General features: G+C 34.8%; 1 protein-coding gene and 1 long non-coding RNA gene across 14 annotated transcripts in view; one reads left to right on the top strand and one right to left on the bottom strand.

Annotated features, from left to right (window-relative positions):
- The window catches only part of Svil (Supervillin), a 133,141-nt gene that overhangs the window by 75,569 nt on the left and 36,370 nt on the right, over positions 1–21,202 (bottom strand). Inside the window, exon 1 of one of the 10 annotated variants that reach the window (XM_070214781.1) lies at positions 15,792–15,870. The exons of the other annotated variants lie outside the window; for them this stretch is intronic. The gene's annotated coding sequence lies outside the window, so the exon portion shown is untranslated. Of the gene's footprint in view, positions 1–15,791; positions 15,871–21,202 lie in introns of those variants that run through there. 10 annotated transcript variants of the gene reach the window in all.
- On the top strand, positions 14,566–20,054 carry LOC138912916 (uncharacterized). 4 transcript variants are annotated; one of them, XR_011418480.1, is made up of 4 exons: positions 14,566–14,815; positions 14,953–15,154; positions 16,457–17,446; positions 19,629–20,054. It is a non-coding gene; the product is annotated as an uncharacterized lncRNA (long non-coding RNA). The 4 variants fall into 4 exon arrangements; XR_011418479.1 differs by lacking the exon at positions 19,629–20,054 and having other exon boundaries at positions 14,579–14,815; positions 16,457–19,062; XR_011418482.1 differs by lacking the exons at positions 16,457–17,446; positions 19,629–20,054 and adding an exon at positions 15,629–15,643 and having other exon boundaries at positions 14,579–14,815.

The raw sequence follows: 21,202 nt of genomic DNA, 5'->3' as shown, positions 1-21,202 counted from the left end.
CTTTTAGCGCCTGTGGTGCATAGAAAACTTTTACTTTTGGCAAGCTCGCTTTTCAACCTGTGTGACACGGACATTTTGCAGTATTTATGCCAGTTTTGGCTTGGTTTTTGTTTTTATTTTGGTTAGGGGGCCTCAATGCGTTTGTGTGTGTGTCTTATGGCAAATGTCAAGCGGTTTTGTGCTTGAACTTTGACCTCCCTTGTACCCCGATATTTGCATGTAAGCGAGGGCAACTTCGCTCTGGTTTTCTCTTTCCCTCTCTCGCAGCGTAGGATTTTCCACAATTATTATATCAATTTTGATGGGCAAACCAAGGCGAAACTAGGCGTATGCGCAATCTCGCAGTTCAGGCACGTGGCACTGGGGTCAACATGGAGTGACGTGACCTCATACACACACAACACACTCGTCTATCCCATGGAGATATCGCACATCACACAGAGTCTCTCGCCAACTAATTGAGTTTCGCTTTTTGGCCGAGCGAAAATAAAAACTTCCGCTGTGGGTGTCAATTTTACTATATATTTTTATGACAAAAGAGTGCGAGGAAAAGCAGCGAAAACTTCCTGCCACTTAAGCCCCCCGGTGACAAATTGAAACCGGTAAGCGCCACCTAGCATCGGTTGCATCTTGATTTATTAAGCGAAATCATTATGTTTTGAATGCTGTAATTTGTACCCCGTGTGTGTTTAGATCTCTGATTGTGCTGGCTCGTTTGTCTGCCCACTCGTAATATTCTTGCCCGTTCATTTCCGTAATGAGTTTGCACTCCCGGGTTCTTTTTTTGTTACTTGTTCATTACACCCGCTACAAATTGTATTTAGCATTTTTTACAGCAGAGGTAAAAATAATAGATCATATATTTTTTAGAATTTTTTTTAATACTTCAATTTTTTAAAACAGAAAAAATCATAATACACGAATTCTTTACAATACTTTTTTTTATATATGTAACTTTATAGGAACCTTTGAATAAGTATATTTTTGGAAATATTTATAAATATTTTATTAAATTCTTTTTCTTATTTATTTAACAAGAACTGTTTGTATTGAACTCGCATCATCGCAGTCATGGCCAAATGCGGCATGTTGTTTTCTTTTTTCTGCCAGTATTTACTTTTGTTGTCTCGTTATCTCGCACTGTTGTTGAACATTTATGATGTAAACACGAGCAGAGAGAAAAGTGGGGAGAGGGCGGAGAATAGCTGTCCATTAGAGTAGGAAAATGTACATGCACGCGGCAAGTTAATTAATTAATTATTAATTCTGCGATTACTCCACCCGCCACCGAGTTGAGTTGAGTTGCCGTCCATCGAGAGCGATGTCGAGATTTTTCGCCTCTCATGACGCATGATTTATGCCAATAATTGGGTTTTATTAAAATGCAGCGTACGTGTCGTATGATTGATGCGCCTGCGAAACGCACTCGCATAATTGAATAATGCATCACACGCCGTTTCGTTCTATAACTCAAGTGATGTCAGCCGACAAATACTGAGAAAAAATTAATATATATTTTTAATATTTAAATGAAATATCTCAATTGATCTGCTCAATTCCTTAGCCAAATTTAGTAAATAAAGTCAGAGTCTTGGATTAAGTTATTGCCAAGAAAAATCCCACAAATTAAGTTACATTTCACTATGCCATTTTCCTTTAGCTATTTCCTCATATATATTCCCTGACTGACATAAACACCAAGAAGTCGGGACACAAGCCAAGTGAAGACGAGACAAAACAAACCATAAAAGTGTTTGCTTTTTGGTTTATCGACCTTTTCATCCATCATTGGCTTCGCCCTTTCCCTTTTCACCCCCCTCGCAGTTTGACAGCCACTGGGAAGTGGAAATGGAAATGGTGGAGAAACGAAAATGGGGAGGAAATATGTGGAAAACATTTAGTGGTGCAGCCACAGAACGCATTATTTAGCAATGAAAGTGGATTAGCTGCAAGCACACCTGATGCCACCTGACCGCAGCAACCTACTTTTACTTATGGAGGAGGTTGGTGGGTAGGCGGCTGCATGGAAAACCATGTCAATATTCGCCACGCCCATTTAACCAGTTTAAAAGGCGTCATGATAAAGCCAACGACAGGATGCAGCTGCATTTGGGGAAAAAAGTACATAGAAAATGTCTACATAGAGGTATTTAAGAGGTATAAGTGCAAATTTATACGAAGGATTCCATAAAGTTACATAAAAGACACAGAAAACCACATTCTAAAGAAATCGCGTTTTACGATTTTTTTTTTAAATAAATTAAAGTATTAAAATTATTATAAATGTTGTATTTTACCCTATGAAGCTGTATAAAGGAAGTTGTATTATAAACTTTCTAAAGAATTCGCTTCTTAATTTGATTTTTTAATAAACTTTACAACTGGATATTTCTTTAGGAATATTATTTATATCAAATTTAATAGGTTTTCAAATTTTTCTTTACCTGTTTTACCATAAAAAAGATCCCAAAGAACCCCAGGAGGAGCCAGTTTTTTTTTTCTACAAGCGAGTGGGCGGAGTTGAACCAAATGGAAAGTGGGCAAACACAAGGTCGCAGGTGGGCCATTCCGATAAAAACAGGCTGTCAAGGCTGCAGAGGATGCAGTGCAATATTGGAAATGGCCGCTAGGCAAGTAATCTAAACATCAAATGGGAAATATCTTGGCCATCATTCAGATTGGACAGCCAGCGATTTCCCGGCTGTCATTGCAAATGCCTGCGTTGTTCGCACTTTGGCGCAATTAGCCAAGACAATTAAAACAGCACAAGAATGAGCAATGAATGAGTACATGTGATATAGAGACGGAGTGAAGAAGTGCACTTAAGCAGACACAAAGCGACAAGGCGGAGACACCAAATGCAGTTGCCATGACAGGCGACTGGAAAAGTAAATTAGCCAGAGCGAAAGAAAAAAAAAATGGTGGGGGGAAATGAGGGAAATACGCGAGAGAAAAACCGAGACTGAGGAAGCGACTTGGCTGGTAAAGAAATAACTTGATCAACAATGTTAAAGCATAATTGCGCAGCGCCATTTAATCACAATTAAATTATATTTAATTTGCGGCGCATGGCAAGCTGAGAAGCTTTCTAGAACAGACACAACAGGATATCTACGAGGGAAAGTCGGCGAGGGAAACGGCAGCAAATTGCAGCTTAGTGTTAATATTCGCTTCCTATGCAGCTACCATAATTGGTTTCATTAGAATACAGGAAAAAATGCAATAATGTCTTAAAAAACATGTAATTTTCAGTCTCAAACAAGTTTTTATGAGCTTAAAAGCAATCAAAAGATTTGATTGACCATTGGATTTAGAATTTGTTGTATTTAATATTTCTTCATTATTAAAACGAAGAAATAATTTCGCGTACTAGATTTTTTGTTTTAAAAAAATAAAGTATTTAAATTTATTAAACTTTCTAAAAATTTCGAAAATAGTACTTATTTTTTGTTCCAATAACTTAATTATTGAAATGAACTTAACTTTTATATTAATTTTGAAAGGAAATGATTTAATAAATTTCTTAATTTCTACTTTAAATGTACAGAATGCACTTGCAATAAACAAAATACATTTTTTTGTAGCCAAACCAACATATCTTATTAATTTTACCGAGAATCTGTTAATGAACTCGTAGCTGCAAATCGGTTTTGATGCTACCTTGAATTCCCCCTCTATATATATTTAAATAATCCCCTGTGCTATTTGCAGATAAGGAATCACTTTGCTGATAACTCTGGACCACAGATGATGCTGATGATGATGACGTTGATGGCATGTGGTTATTCGTTGATGCCCTGACGAACATTTCTGACATTCAACCGCTGACAGTAAAAACCCGACAAAAAGAACCATAACTTTTTCCTCTTGAGCGTTTCAAATTTATTCGTTTTTTTTCGAACAACTGCGGCGTAAACTGAGTAAACAGTTTTTTGTTGTGGGCGCCGGAAATAAATTGTGGTACTTTTTCATTTCGACATTTTTGTTTGGTTTGTATTTTTGCAAGACTAGGGATTAAACTATTTTGTGGGCGGCTGTAAATGGATTTTGCATAAGCCAAAGTGTTGAATAAGTAATAAATCATTGAGAATGCAGGAAATTAACATATAAATGTCTGGGGGAATAGGAATAGTTGACCATTAAAGGTAAAGATTTGGGCGACATTTTAATTATGAATTAAGTTGTTTATTCATTTTGCCATGAAAGAATCTCTTCTTCGATATCTCGGACCACACTTGACATGCAAAGTTCGATAAAATAAAAGTGAGTAAGGCCAAACAAGTAATGATGTCATTATTGGTTCGGTTTATTTATCCATGAAATTGGTGTGCCCACCTTAGCGGAAAAAGCACTAAAAGTCTTATCTAACAAGGCGCTTTGTTGGCTCACAATATTTATTTTTTGCAACGTTCCCCCGAGTATTAGGGTCAAGTTTGCCTTTACTTGAGTGTTTTCGCATTTATTTCTTTATTTTGTTTGTATTACCATCACCTTTTTTTGTTATATATATTTTCTTTCTTATTTTTTCGCTTTTCTAGGCGTTTTCCCTCAAGTGCGAGCTGTCTTTTGTTGCTTTCAATTGAAATTTCAGCGTCAATGCACGTTGCAAATTACGTGGCCCTTGAAGGTGACAGTATAGTGCATTTTGTGATGACTCGGCGTTGTAATGCACTTAGAACAAAAAAAAAAAAAAAATAATAATAATATTAAAAATAATTAATATTAAAAAAAAATTAAATTTAAAAATAAAATTTAAATTTATTAAGGATATCAAATTAATTTATCAAGTCAAAATAATAACTGATGGCAAACAAAAACCTCTCATTTTTAATATTTAGTGTTATATATTTAGAAGATAATAGGTTAGGCATAAAACGTTCTACATTTTGTATGAAACCGGTTTTAAAATCATTAAATGTTTAGGGCCACAAGTTCCGAGTTCTACCGCAATTTAATTGCCAAAACAATGTTGCTAATTTTACTAGTTCCAAAAAAATACAGTGAATGAATTGCAAATTAAGTGGAAATCACGAGCAGATAGCAAAGCGTTCGTAAAATGAATCATGAATGCAGGCAAATCTGTTGCAATTGGCGATGCTGCGCCTGGGAAAATGATCACAGAAATGCGAAAATCAAATTTGATTGTTTGCAAATTGAATTAGAGTGCTGCTAAATAACACGATAATTGACTTGTGATGAAGCCGCCAACCGCTGATGATGTCATCGTGGAGAGTCGGGTTCGGGTTCCCTTGGGCCAAGTTTATATATAGCGTTTGTGTCTGTGAATGATGATGAACCAGTTACCATTTTGCTTCATATTTTCTTCAACATTTTCTCACGACCATGCATAAATTTAAGACGCCCCATAAAAACCATTCAAGATTGTCAATTAGAAACAGTGCGAAATGAACACTTTTCCATAAACGGACACACTGGCATAATTGATTGATCAATAAACTAAAATTTATATGCAAATTGTACCAATTACGAAGCGTTAAAAAACACAAATCTGAAATCAAAGCAATTATGCAACGAAGACGCTCCGAAGTGGTAAAACAAAACAAAAACAGACAGTGGAAAATAAAATGGAAGGGTAAACAAAAAATATGCAAATCCAAAATGCAACTTCATTTCATTATGCTTGAATAATTGTGAGTGGAAATTTGAATGCAATCGAATGAAATGAAGATGTGGCGCTGCCAAGGAGTGAAAGAGATTGTTTTTTGAAAAATTAATTAACAAGGCGTGACATAATAATCATAGCCGAATAGACAGCAAAAAACAGATATCCGCTCCGTCGAGATATAGGAAATATGAATAATCCGATTGAGTTTTTAGTAGCACCCAAAGGAAAACGAGAGAGAAAGCTAATGACTATTGATGTTACCATCATTTACACAGCCATTAAGTTTAATCTGGGAAAACTCTTTGAAGATGGGGGGAAATGTAGGTAAATAGGTGAACCATTAACCCAAAAGAAAAAAGGAAAATTTTTAAGTCTACCTTTTATGCACTTTTTTCTTTAGCAAGCTCTCAGGTTTTTGCTGTTATTAATGAAGGGTTTACTCTGAAAGATTTTTATGGGCAATGGTCATTGGAAAAAGCTTACTAGGGAATTATTTAAATAATAAAGGGAAATAATTTAAACAAATATAAATATCATTAGGGTTTTCAATTCTCTGGAAAATAAGTCTAAAAGTATGCAATGAAAAATGAATTAAGCGAAATTTCGAATCCAACATTCTTTGTTGTATACTTTTAGACACCTTTCTAAGTGATTTAAAAAACCCTAGGATTTTGGTGTAACAAATATAGAGAATATTAATAATATTTCTTGTTCAAAGCAGCTATCCATATTTCATTGATCAAATTTCCCTACAGATAAGTTATTTATTGCCTTTCTAATAATCACCATTAGCTTCATCATCAGCTGCCTGCGTGGGCTCTTTTTGATGTCCAATGTCGCATATTGACTTGAAAGTTTGCCAACTGTGCCAAAGTTCCGACGGTGAAGGCGCAGGGGATGGTAGAATGCAATATGAAAGTTATGCTTGCAATGCACTTACTGGGGGTGGTTTTTGGGGCAGATTTCAGGGGAATGGAAAGTGGGTGGCCCAGGGGCTTAGTGTGCCAAATAGTTTTCGGAAGGGCAGTGAAAATATGCAAGCAGGATGGGAAGTGCAAGTATGGAATTCAATTATTGCTAAGTGCCCGAGAGCCGGAGAGCTTTAAAGGCAGAATAATAATAGTATTCTTTGGATGCGAAGTTTATGGCGCTTTTAGCGCTCGAAAGAGTTGTGTAATCCAAATGCGGCTATAGCCATATGCTTTCAAGAGCACCGGGCACCCATTGTCACTTCATTTTACACCGATTTAAGGGCTTGTTCGTCACTCGGCATCAATTTGTAATCTTATTCAGTTTTTACCCAGCCTCATTCATTCATTCATCTGAGCTGTCAAAGAAAAGTTCATTACCAACCCTTGAAACCCAACACCCACCTCCCCTTTTTTCCAATAAGTGCGAGACGAGAGAGCTGTCAAAAATTGTATCCCTTGCACACACAGGGACAAAAGATGAGGCCACAAAGAGCAAACCAAGCTGAAAAGTATCTTTCCAAATCGTATCTTTCGATGCCACATTGACAAAGGCTCATTGTCGTCAGCTGTTGTTGTTTTTTGGCGTTGCTGTTGCATGGAATCATGGTTGAGTGCACCCGAAAAACGCTAGCCAAAAATGGCTGTCAACGAAATTCGTTGAGCCCTGTCACCTGACAGGCGATCTGATCCTGATGTCCTTCTCCATCATGAGTTTTAGTCCCCATTCCCAGTCGCAGTCCCCAATAGGCCCCAAGTGCTTATGGCACTTTTATCTCTCCCTCATATTTGTTTTGTTTGTTTACTTAATAGATGTAAGGGCTTGAGCTCTGGCTGTGTATATTATTGACAGACAGAGTCTAAACAACAACAGCTCAAAGGACAGTGCACAGGGAAAATAATGTCCTTTAATATAGCATTGCCCAAAACGACAAAAAAAACATGCGACAAATCGGAAGAGCCAATCTTACTTTTAAAGCTATAAAAGTAAATATAGTTTCTACAAATTCTTTGATTTACTCAGTTCTATACACTTTGTATCTTGTTTTTTTTTTAAGTTTAAGAGTCGTTTATAGAATAATTTTTATCAAATCAATAATATATCGAAATTGTTGCCGATTAAAAAATATAACAATATTAAAAATGTAGATAATAATATCAATAATATTTAAATTAGATATTAGTGATTTGAAAATGATTCAATTTTTTAAAGTAAAGAAATGATGATGATTTTTCTGTACAAAAATTGATCATTGATTAATTTATATCGATTTTTAAGATGTTTATAGATATTTATACGATATTTAAAAGAGTATTTTGTTATTTAAGGCTCCGATTTTTATCTAAATACAAAGAATCAATCTTAATTTTAAACGTTATTACGGGTATATATATTAATTTAAGTACAATGTATTGTAATTTTTCCCTGAGTGGAAGGACAAAGAAGGGGATTCCACTGACGCTGTCTGACATTTGTTACAATCGGCGAGTGGGTGGGTTTTGACTGGGCGAATGATGGGTGGTACAGCGGGCTTTCGTCAGTCAATTGAGCTGACAGCTCACAGGAAGTAAACGAGGGGAAAGGAAATTCCAGCGGAAGGAAGACACACTCACTGAGGCGACAGTTTTACATAGCATTTGTTAGCAGAGGGAAAACGAAGGCTGGAGGGAATGATTCTCTCCATTTGCTGACGTTGAAAAGTCGCGCGTTTTGTAAATGCTATTTACGGATTTATCGATCGAATTAATACGCTAAAGTGCCGGGTAAGAGACGAGCACACTTTCTAAATTGGCTTTAAATTTTAATGCCATCGAAATTAATCAATGAAAGTGAACTACTCAACTCGGTGACTTTTGGCATTTTCCCTTCGCTGCTGACAGTTTGTCAATCTGTTCCTACATTTTTTTGTTGATCCTTGAGCATTACTCATACGCCATGTTGACGGCTCAGACATAAATCACACACATTTCCGACTTTCGTTAGGCGACAGGAAAATTCCGCAATTAAGCGGAGCAGAAAAAAATCACATTCACAAGAATGAGATTTATTTAGCGTAAGCAAAAGAATAAAAACGAATAAATTTTTGTTTGTCATAAAGCAGGGGGGCATAACCGCAAGAGAAGGTCGTAGCGTTGTCTTGGCAATGGAATAGCGAAGATAAAGTGGGTGGGCGGGTGAGCCCGACTTGAAGGTTATTCTTTCGGGGGAAAGAAAGATAACCCGCAACAACCAAGCAACCAACTCTGAAAGTCAAGAAGAAAACATTTCAGTTCGGGGGAAGCGCAAGTCGGGTGACCTTTGAGGCGATGCAATTGTTACCAGAGAAACTTTCGGTTTTGGCCATGGCCACAAATGAAAGTAAAAGGTCGCATATTGTTAGGGGGACAAACTTTAAGAAAACCCTTACTACCGTCCACAAGTGGATCCACACATGTGCTAAGAGCTATTATTTACATTTTTAATTAGGTCTACATTACCAGAGGAAGAATAAGTGGCTTCTTGGAACCACAAGTTTTAACAAAAGTTTTAGTTTGTAAAGGAAAACATATTTGGGGATCATATATTTTAATATAACTGCAAACTAGCCAAAACCATTTTTTATAATATTTAATATAAAGATTAAGGAATATAAATATTTTAATTCTTCTTACAAATTTTATGAAAGTTTAGGTAAAATAATAGAATTTTGAATAAATGTCGATTCATTACAATCATTTTATAATAATTTATTATTATAAATTAAACTTAAAAAGTGTATTCAAGCCGAATAGAAGAATTTTGCAGATATGCCATTACAATTAATGTATAATTATTATAAATGTATTAATTTAGAGCAATTCTACTAGTTTACACATAGCAATTTTTCTATAATTCTACTAAAATACTGTTTACAATTATCACAACTATTTTTTAGGAATTTCGAATTTTACCACAAACTTTCTATTAAAAGTAAGAGGTCAACTTTTGTCAAATGAAAATCGAAATGAAAATCCCAAGCGGAACCGTATTTTCTAATTTTCAGCAACGCCTCCACACACACAAAATATGAAAGAAAGAGGGACTAGAAAAATAGTACTGTAATTAAAAAAAAAACGCAAATTAAATGTATTACGGTTAATTATTGACTTGCTAGTGGCTTGTGGAATAATTAAGCAGAGCAGTGCTGCGTTTCCTAAAAACTAGATATAGATAGAAAGAGATACATCCCAACCACGGCGATAGTAAAATTTTATGGCATTTCGCTTATGGCTGCGTTTTTCACCGAAAGCCAGATGAACAATTAACGCGCTCAGGGGCCACACAAATTGCAGTTTTGCAGTTGAAAGTCCGCCAAAAAGCCAACCGCCAACAGCGAAACAGGCAAAACCAACCGGCAACGGCAAAAAGTGCAACAAATTCCTTGAATTTCGTAATGGAACGAATAAATTCTAATGATGGCAAATAATGAGCGGCATTTTTCGAACAAAATCGTTGCGGAAAATTGTTTGATTTGCAATTGGGCATTGTGCAATGCAAACAATTCCAAAGTAACCTTCGCAAAAGAAGTTGTATGAATTCTATGAAAATTGAAATTGAAAAGATAAAGGCTAGCGGAAATTGCAAAAGCTACAAATGAATGCAGCAGAATAAAAGCTAAAAATTATGTGGGTTTCGTGATAATGGAAAATATTTCTCAGTAAATAATCCAATTATTATGGCCCAATTGATTTTTGTTAAAGGAAAGAATAAAATGTGTAATTTGGTGTTTAGTTTAATTTTAAGTTAAAAGAAATTCGGTAAAAATATATTTAATGTAGAAATTTATGTGAAATATGTTTGTTTTTAAATCTATCAACATTTTTTAAATCTTTTCTAATCAGAAAAGTTAAAAAAAGGAAACCAACCAAAAAACGAAACTTTCGAAAATTAAATTGCAATCGGTTAAATGCAGTTAAAACCTCGTTTTGCCATGGCAACAACATTAACAACAAACAAAATAGTAACAATGGTGGTACAAGCAACAACAATAAAACAACAACAAAGGGCGTGCAAACAAAACGCACGCCTCAATGCTCCAAATACAAAACAACAAAAGTCCCCCAACAAAAACGAAACAACAACAAACGAACTGCAGGTGACTCCAACTCCCCCTTTTCCCCCCTTTTTTACAGTCCACTCTATCTACAGATATGTTTAAATTATTATATTTTAATTTCTTTTTTTTTAAATTTAATATTCAGAAAATATAAATTCATGGAACTTTTTTTTAAGGACTCAAAATAATTGTACTTTCAAAATAAAACAAAAATATAATAGAATTTCATTTATTTTTTCATTTTAAATTTTAAAAAATATTAATTTTGTAATATTGGTATTTTTGTTGGCAATAAAAAAATTTAAATATATTAAATCTTTCAAATACGCACTATTTTTTTGAACTAGGTGTGTGTTATTATTCCTGAGAGTTCAGATGGAAAAAACGCGATTCTTACGCTCGGCGAGCAGTGAGTGAATAAAATTAATACAAATTCGCGCAATAAAACGCACATGAAGAATGTGTCCATTTATATTTAAAGTAGCTTAAGCTAAAAATAAAGACAACTTTTGATAAGCCGCCGGGCTAAAAATAACAACAAGGCAAAAAAAAGAGTGACAGAGCAGGTCAGCGGATTAGTGCCCTCTCGCTCTATCTTTGTCGGTCAAGTGTAGATTCGAAAAAAAAAAACAACAAGAAAGGAAGTTAGCTTCGGCCAGCCGAAGCTTATATACCCTTGCAGATCATTCCTATTAATTAACAAATCGCAAAAATGTTCAATTTTCTAATATTTCTCATTAATTTTCCGATCGTTCCTATGGCAGCTATATGATATAGTCGTCCAATTTTGATTAAATTAAAATTGAAATTCGAAAATATTTAAAAAGAGTCATATCCTAGAGTAGAAGATAATACAATAAAAACCAAAGAAGCTAGAATTTATTTCCTATTACTTTTACATTAATTTTCCGATCGTTTCTATGGCAGCTATATGATATAGTCGTCTGATTTTGATTAAATTAAAATTGAAATTCGGAAATATTTAAAAAGAGTCATATCCTAGAGTGGAAGATAATACAATAAAATCCAAAGAAGCTAGAATTTATTTCCTATTACTTTTTCATTAATTTTCCGATCGTTCCTATGGCAGCTATATGATATAGTAGTCCGATTTTTTAAATAATTAATTCGAAATTCAGATATATTTAAAAAATAAAAGTAGAAGGTAATATTTCAAAAAACACCGAAGCTAGAATTTTTTAAAGTTTTTTTTTCCCGATTGTTCCTATGGGAGCTATACGATATAGTTGTCCGATCCGGTCGGCTCCGACATATATACTACCTGCAATAGAAAGAAGACTTTTGGGAAAGTTTCATCCCGATAGCTCAAAAACTGAGAGACTAGTTTGCGTAGAAACAGACAGACGGACAGACGGACAGACGGACGGACAGACGGACAGACGGACATGGCTAGATCGACTCGTCTTGTGATGCTGATCAAGAATATATATACTTTATGGGGTCGGAAACGTCTCCTTCACTGCGTTGCAAACTTCTGACTGAAATCATAATACCCTCTGCAAGGGTATAAAAATAAACCGAAATTAGAGCTTTAAATTTTACCGTTTTTGTAGCTTAATGGGTGAGCGAGAGGGCAATACAAATATATCTGTCACATTCTATTTTTCGGATTCTCTTATTAGCTTTTCATAGAGATATAAACACTACAAGAAAATATGGTCTACTATTAGAATTTAAAACATTTTTAACCATTTAAAGACCTATATTTAAAATTGGTATTAAATTTATAAAATTAAATTAACATTAGTTTTAGCTGCTGCAAATATAACATTAAAATCCGAATCATAAAATTAGCGGCTAGATAATTATCTTAGCAAATTGTCGCAGAGTTTATTATTTGTGGTTTATGATTGAATGTTTAATTTTCATTTAACGTCTTGATTTCTTAGCCACATTTTAACGACAGATGTCATCACATTTACCTCAAAATACAGGCAACTTCCTTAGGATTGCAACGTTTCCATTTATCCTTCTTTTCCTTGAAGACTTTTTGTTAATATAGGAAAATATTATATTATTTGATATTGTTTAGTAATCAGTTTTCATCATTGGTTACGAATATTTCACTATCTATATTTTTTTGGCTTTTTGTTTTGTCTTGCTTATTTTTTTTGTATTTTTCCGTACTGCCGCAACTCTATGCGAGTAAATCGAGCATGACAATAAACGAAACAATCGGTGCAGATTTGAAACGCATTGCTAAACTTGTTTACGGCAGCAACAGCAACAAAAACAACGCACACACAGTAACAACAACACGCGGTTGGAGCGGAAACTCTGATCAGAACAGAACAGAAACACAGAACTCAGAACTCTCCAATTGCAATTGCGACGTCGATTCGAAAAGCCGACGATCCAACAGCGAGCAGGGCAAACAAAAGACTAAAAAGCCAGCTTCAAGTTGGAAGTTGCCGCTGCGCCAAAAGTTGCTGCCGTCGAGCAACAACAACAGCAGCAGCAACAACGGCAACGACAACAATAACAACAACGACAACGATCGACCGATCGTGTCTACCGATAGCAATTGTACGAGTACACCGAAAATAAAAATGGTTTAACAAAGAAAACTAAGAAAACATATTTTAATCAGTACTTAAATATTAAATATTTAAAATAAAAAAAGTAATTTCATATTCATTAACCAATAAATTGCTAAGCTTAAGAGTCTATTTAAAATAGTTTTTTTTAAGAAAAACTACAAAAAATTTGATTTAAATTTAAAATTTTTAGTTTGACTCAAATGTAGAATTGAATTGTATTATTTAATTTAACTAGGATGCTTTTATCAGTTAAGAAATATTTAAAGTCCTTCAACACTTTTTTTAAGAACCTTATTGAATAATAAAATATAAAGCAAAAAATATTAAATTAATGAAATTTATTGACACGTTCAATATACCTAGGTACCACGTACGTATAAAATTTAATAATTTTCAAAACTAGTATTATTTCTCCCAGTGTATCTGTGAGTAGTGGTACGAAGCGAGTGTACTTGTGTGGGTGTTCGCAGTGCAAGAGTACAAATCAAAGAACCAGCAACAACAGTTACGGCAATATTGCTGAAAAGGGAAAGGGCGCTCGAGTTTGTCATTGCTGAAAGAGGAGAACGAGAGCGAAAGAGATGCCCGACGGAGATATATCAACAAGTCAATGCCAAATGTTTTTTATTTGTAGTTTTTTTAGTACCAGACTAATTAACCTATTAATAGGGCAGCCATAAAAGATAAGGTCTTTAAAATAAAACCACAGTTTTTCATTGTTTGCTGTTCTAGAGCAGAGAAATAATGATATTTTTATGGAAAGTACACTTTATATTTTGGACTTAACACAAGCAATTAGTTAAAGTGATTTACTTTGGTGATTTAAGTGTAACCATTACAATTTTTGTAGCATACTTTCAGACCACTTTTTTGCGATTTCAAAAATTTGGAGATTTGAAATCTTAAATATTTATTCATATAACCTTTACTCAGTTGGTTAATAAAATTCAGTGAATCAGAGAAACATGCCCTCTCAAATAGTTAGTAATAAAAATCCCCAAGAATTTCTAATTACCTGGTGATCACTTTATATTCTCCACTGATTTCTTATAATTACGCATAATTTGCTGTGATCATAGCAGTGGGACCTTAATGACAACAACCAAGGGGAGGAGAAGATGATGGCCAATGAACACCTATGTATGTATTTACAGGTAAGGAAAGTTGGCAATGCAGGTGCCGTTATAAGTAAGGCAATGCAATGCTCAAGAATTGATCATGATCTGCGTCGTAATAATGATGAAAAGCTCAGAGGAAAGCACGGAAATGCCATGGAAAATTGCTTAATGAACCGTTTCGCAGCGCGTCTGCTCCAAATGACCAACATGGCTATAGAATCTCTCTGATTCTCGTCACCCAACCAGTCGATCAGAGTGGACCAAACCAAACCAAACCAAGTCACATAGCAAGTTCAATGCCATTAGGCAAACTGCCACTGAAAACATTTCCACAAACTATTCCACCGTCTGTCCATAAAAGTGGTTAAATATGTATAAACACCAGAAACACTTCACATATCTCCCGGCGAACACGAAAATATTTATTGCGTAGGAACAGAACACAGAGAGACTCAACGAACTGAATGTAAGTAGAAACTGCACACAGAATTTTCTGGATTCTACCTGCATCTTCCATACAAATACACCACCTTGCTTTTATTTATTATCGTGTTTTTTACTTTTATTTTATTTATTTATATTTATTTTATATATTTTGCGCAGGCGGCACTTCAAATTGCGATTCGGTTGGGATTGGAAATCGGGAGAGGGGAAAAAGAAGAATAAGGTGGATGGAAATGGAAATGGGGATTGGAGTTGTCTCGATGACTCGATGATGAGGGGCCAAGTTTAATGGTTGCAGAAGAAAAAGTTTAAGATGAGATTGCATTTGAAATTGGACGAGGCACAGCAAAAAGCGGGCCAGGTAAATCAAACCAGATGCAAATAAAAGGAGGCAAAAAGGAAAATATTCCAAATACTTCAATCAAAGTTGTTTAGATAATGAGGCATCTATTGAATAGGCGAAGGGAGTAGAAAAATCAGAAGAATAAGGTGCTTAGAAAATTGTGATATATGTAAATGAGGTAAAAATGGTTGGCATACTTCTTTAAATTTTTGAAAAGTGCAAGCTGAGATAAATATAATTTAAAAAACTTGAAACCATATTTACATATATTAAAATTTTAAATTAACAAATAAATATATATATTTTTATATTTTCCCCCCTTTTGTATATTGATATATGCTTATTTATATAGGAATTCTAATATTATTATATTATATTATTACATTTTTTATATTTTAAGCCATGTTTAACACCATGTGCCGTTTACAAATTTTTAAAACCCATTGCAAATTCCTCACTTTGCAAAACTGAATAACGGCAAATACTTCAGAGGTCCCACCTTGTTTATATGGCAAATGTTTTCCCTTAAACGTACGTTTTATTTTCAAGCCGTAAACGTTTATACGACCCGCAGTGCCAATGGATTTTCAATAAACGGTTCCGTTTTCATACCCCAACCCATAAAAAGTTAAATCGCAGTAAACCCTTAACTCACCCGAAAAACAGAAGGGGGAACTAAAATATATACAAGACTCTCGGGGGGCGAAGGTCGAGAGATACTCAATACTCCTCGTCGTCGTTGTCGTGACTCACCTGTAAAGAGATGGAAAAGCGGAAAAATTTAATTTATATTTCGGGGAATTAATCATAAATCATTGCATGTTAATAGGCGGCGGTACATATTTCAACAGATAAATTGGAGTGTTGCAAAAATGATGAAGTCACGTCGCGAGTCTGGTGGCACGTGCCTTAAAAAAATAGCGACAAAGCATAATTAACTAATTAATTTGCCAGACGGCCGGCCAACAACTCGAACTGAAAAGTTATTTCAAAGCGGTGGGAAAACTGGGAGCTAGTTAGTTTTTTCTCTGGGTTGTGGGTGTTTTTGCCCGCCTTTGAGTGAAAAAGTGAGAGGAAAAAACACAACTTGAGTGAGTGTTTCGATCCGGTTAACTTGTAACTTTTTTATTTGCTTTTCATTTCTTTGCGTTTTATTTTAGTTTTTATTCGCAAACATTTCAATTGCTATTTGTCAGCGTTTTAGCTCTTTGTTTGCTCCCTATGGTTTATGCCTGTTTGCTCCCCGTCGGCTCTTCTTTTTTTATGACTTATTTTCGCTTTGGACTTTTAATTAAAGACCGCTTTTTATTGCCCAAAAAGTCACGTGACATCTCCCCGTCGTCGGACAGTAGCCATAAAAATCCAGAAATCTGTGCAAAAAAGGATGTGAGGACTTGGATTACTGGCGCCTGATGAATGATCAACCCGGTTTTATGCTAAACGGAAGGCTATATCATATTTCACTCAGGTTCGGATAAAAAAAGGGGATTGATGAGTAGTTCTGCAAGGAGAGGAGTCATCCGTCTCGGCAGAAGTCTTTAAAATGCTGTTATTAAATCCTCAAAACAAAACAAAAAACTGGAATGAGGTTAATCCAATTAGGCTTCATATGGCTTAAATTGATTGAGTAACGTTTTATGAACACGAAGATAACTAAAAATATGCATGACCTCTTTTCAAAATATTCCAGAATTATTTATTTCACAAAATATAAAAAAAAAATTAAACTCCGCTTTTGTTTATCTAAGGTAAGATTTTAAGTTTTTATTTAAATATTTCCATATATTTTTGTACATCTGTTTATATTAAAGCATTAATAAACTTAATTACTTTTATCACTGCAGACCCATCGTTTTGCAAACAGCGTACCCAAAAGTTAGATCTCAATTTTAAAACTAATGACCCTCCACTTAAATCTCTTGAAATACCACCCCTAGTCAAAGTCAAGTATGAACACATCAATCCTTCTTAAGTTAATAACACTCGACAAAAAATGCAAATTAGCCCAGAGACCTGGCAACATTTTAGTGTCATTTTTTTCTGGGGGCAAGAGAAAACTTTTCTAAGTGGCGTGCCCAAAAATGTTGAATTATGTAGATTTTATACCCTTTTCGGAGGACCAAAACTGGCAGTCCCACAAACACAGGACACACAGGAGCCACTTCAAATGAAGGACACTTTTGTGAGCTTACCTCCACAGACCAGGAATTCGCTTCTCCTCCTGCAACCGACCTTTAATGCCAGCTAATTGGCCACCAGGATTCAATAAAAGCAAGATACAAAATCCCTGCGTAAGTGGGATGTGTAAAGGTAAGAGTAAAGAAATTTAACGGGGCGTGTCTGGTGTATTGAACAGGAATCGCCGAACCGAAAGCTAACTCCAAATATACTCATAAAAACATATTTTTGGTTTTTCTTAAATGTTTTTAAAGTAATAACTGGAAAGTGCATGCTATGCTGATTGAAAATAAATTGAGTAGTGCCAATAAATTTTAATCCAACTAAAAATTTAATTAATAAATAAATTTAGAATATCTTCAAATATGCTGCAGCTTTTAAAATGAATAAAAACAAATTATTAAATACAGTAAAATTTCTTAAATCGGCCAATAAATTGTAAGTCTATTTATTTTTTATTAAAAACAACTATTTCTATAGTTTTATACATCATAGATCAATTATCTTATTTTTATCCTTTATCAAAAAAAAAATCGAATTTTTTAATTGCCAAATTAATTTTACAAAAAGTATAGATAAATTTAATGCATTATTTCAGACCCACATTTTCCATTCTTTATGTGTATAATGCACACATATCTTTGTATCTTTCTATCTCACCCACTTAAACTGAAGTTAATGATGCCGCGCGAATGCTGAAACCGCCGAAACAATCAGATGGCCAATTTCCTTTCAGATCCAAATGAATGTTGAAATACTTTTTGGCTTTAACTGTTACTTCGTGCACATACGTGCACAAATAACCGTTATAATACGGTTTATAGCCACATCTGCCAAACCGAGATGATGAAACATAATTATGTTGAATCACTCACGTATCTGAAGGATACAAAGAGCAAACAGGGAAACCGGTAAAATGTATCTGTAGGTGGCAAATGACAGAGGAAGCCAAAGCCAATTGGCAGACCGAAAAAAAGGGAGAAACTCTTCAATGAAAGCGAACGGAAAAGGCCAACAATTATACGACAGAATCCCCAAAAACTAAGACGAACCAATCGGCTTAAAGTTCTTCCTGCAATTGTCAATCAATATTCCTTTCCTTTCATTTCCCTGAATTTTTTCTTAGCATTTTTACCTCGAAATTGTTTGAAGACAAATGCATTACATAAAAATTTCTTAACACTTTATAAAATTCTAATAGATTTTTAATAATAATTTGTTCTTACTAAATTATTTTATGTTATTTCTCAAAAAATAAGCACCAATATAAATAAATTAATAACATTTTAAAACATTTTTTCTAACTGAAATTTTTTATATTATTTCTCGAAAAAATAATAGACAATATAAATAAATAAATTAAAGTATTAAAATAAAGTTAATATTTCGATTTTCTTTATAACATTTTTCTGCATTTAATTTCCTTAGTTTTTTCTCTGTGCCTTCACATTAAACCATCATCATGGCCAGAATCAACCAAGCAGCAAGGCGAAAATAAAAAATGTGGGTATATAAAAGTCCTTAGCAACACAATGACTCGGGGGAACCGCCGAAATGGAAATGGAAAGGAAATCCCCGCGACCGCTCATAGAAATGCAAATGCAAATAAGCCAAAAGGCTGCAACAAGATGCTGATGAGTCGAAAGGAAACTTCTTGCACTCTCAGCTAAAGAAAAAAAAAATAAAGGAAAAAAAGAAAAACTACAGAAAAAGGCAGTAACAAAAGTGAACTTGAGCCACCAAAATGCGTTGAAAATCGCGTGGGGCAAAATGCGGGGAAAAAGGGAAAAGTGGAAAAGTCAAGAGAGTTCAACGCACCAACAAAGGCGGCGAACGGCAACAATGGAAATTGGCCAACAAATGTCAGACGGATCCAAAACAGGACAAAGGCGTGTTTCAGGGGGCGTTTGGCGGGCGGAGGGGGCGTGGTCATGACCATGTAAGAGACATGAATTACGCATTAAGTGAAATGAATTGCACAAAAAATTAACCACCAATCAAAGCGGAAATAAAGAAAATCCAAATCCAGAAACTTTAAAAGTTCCGGAAAATTCCGCTTAACTGTTGCTGACCAGAATGGGTTTTCCCATACAGAGGGTTTTCCCCCGAAGGCTGACACGTGGATTTTCCACACATTTTCAACCACCTCAACTCAAAGTGAAAAACTTTGACAGAACGCACCTTGTTTAGCTTTTGTTTCGGGCTTCCTGATGGTTCTGTTTTTTTCCTCTGGTTTTTCCCCGTATATTTCTTTTAATATCTTGCACTAATAACTTTTAATGGTGATTTTTTTCTAAAAGAGGTTTCCCTTTAGATTTTACGTAAAGTCCCCGAGACTCGAAGGACACTGAAAAACACTCGCTTCCGCCGCCACTTCCGAATCGTTGGAGAACTCAGCGCGAACTGAGATCCAGTGAGATGAGTTGGTTTCTGGCCAGACCAACTTTAAGAGACGGCCTTTCGGTGTGATTCTCGTTTTTCGCCACCTTTTAGTAGTAATAAAGAGGCAGCGGCAGTAAGTGCAATAACAACGAACACATCCCAAAGTCCTGAGCGACCGAACAGCTGACTTTTTTAGCCGGTTTTTATAAGCGGCGAATTCGGGAGGTTGAAAAGAGAGTTCGGAGCTAGACCCTCTCTTCAAGAGTACTGAAAAAAATTCTCTAGGCTCTTGAATACTAAAAAAACTAATCATAAACTTGTTTAAAACAAATAAGGCAATATAGCAGTTTTCTAAATTTAAAAAACATTTGTTAAACAGGTTTAAAGTTTTTTAAAGTTTCCAAAAGTATGCAATGATTAAGATAAATATAATATATCGTTGCATATTTTTAACACCATTTCATTAAAATAAAAAATATTTATTAATAATTTTTTACTTTAAAAATTATGTTTTTATTTTACGAAAGGTTTGGAATACCTTTTTATTAATCTGGCAATGATGTTTTTAAATTCTCTCGTCCTTTGAATTAGCCCTAACCAAATCCTCTCTCACTTAGCATATTTTGTTTGTACCTGCGCAGTGGCAAGGACCTCCCACCCCCCCACTCCACCCCACCTAAAACTACCACCCCCCGTTACACCAAATAAAGCAACTACTACAACAGTCCACACACACAAAATTTAACAAGTTGCCTACCCCAAAAAGAGAGTTGCCCTTACCGCATCCCACGAGTTTAAAATCATGTTTGTCGAAGTTCTCGACTGTAAAATTTGTAGCGTGCCCCCTTTTTGATCAGATTGAAGGGGGAAAAGTGGGTGGCAGTGGGTGGACGCGAAGGGGGGAGCCTCGAAATGCAACCACAACAATCTGCGCAACAGTAGCGACAAAACAAACGCAACCCACACTTGACCGCGTGCCTCCAGTCGACTGGCAATCGAGACCACAAAATGTTCAAGCACTGAGGAAAATGTGTCACCGAAAATTTGTCACTAAAGGGGAATTTTTTCTCCTGAATATTTATTGTTATAAAGTAAAAATCATAAATGATTGAAAGATAAATTTTAAGATTTCAAAGCTGTGTTTACACGATATTTTTAAGCTTATTTATACATTTTTGTAATTTTCTAGAAATTGTATGGTATTTTGTGAAAAATATTAAAAAACATTCAACAGCTTTACGATTTTATTACTTTTGTAAAGTATTTTAGATTTGGTAGTACAAATTAAAAAAATGATTGGTATTGAAACTCCGTCAAACTTATTTAATTGTATTTTTTAACAAAATGGAAAAGACACAGATCTTTTTAAGACCCGATATTTATTGTGAAATTTCTTTCTAATCTTCTGATTTCCAAAAATTTCTTTTAAATCATAACTTTTTGTAAAAAATGTTAGTTCAATACAGTTAATAAATAAAAAGTGATACAATTGATTTATAATTATTC

The sequence above is a fragment of the Drosophila takahashii genome, chromosome 3L, assembly GCF_030179915.1.
Source record: "Drosophila takahashii strain IR98-3 E-12201 chromosome 3L, DtakHiC1v2, whole genome shotgun sequence".
Taxonomy (NCBI): domain Eukaryota; kingdom Metazoa; phylum Arthropoda; class Insecta; order Diptera; family Drosophilidae; genus Drosophila; species Drosophila takahashii.
This window is presented reverse-complemented; position numbering and strand designations above follow the sequence as displayed.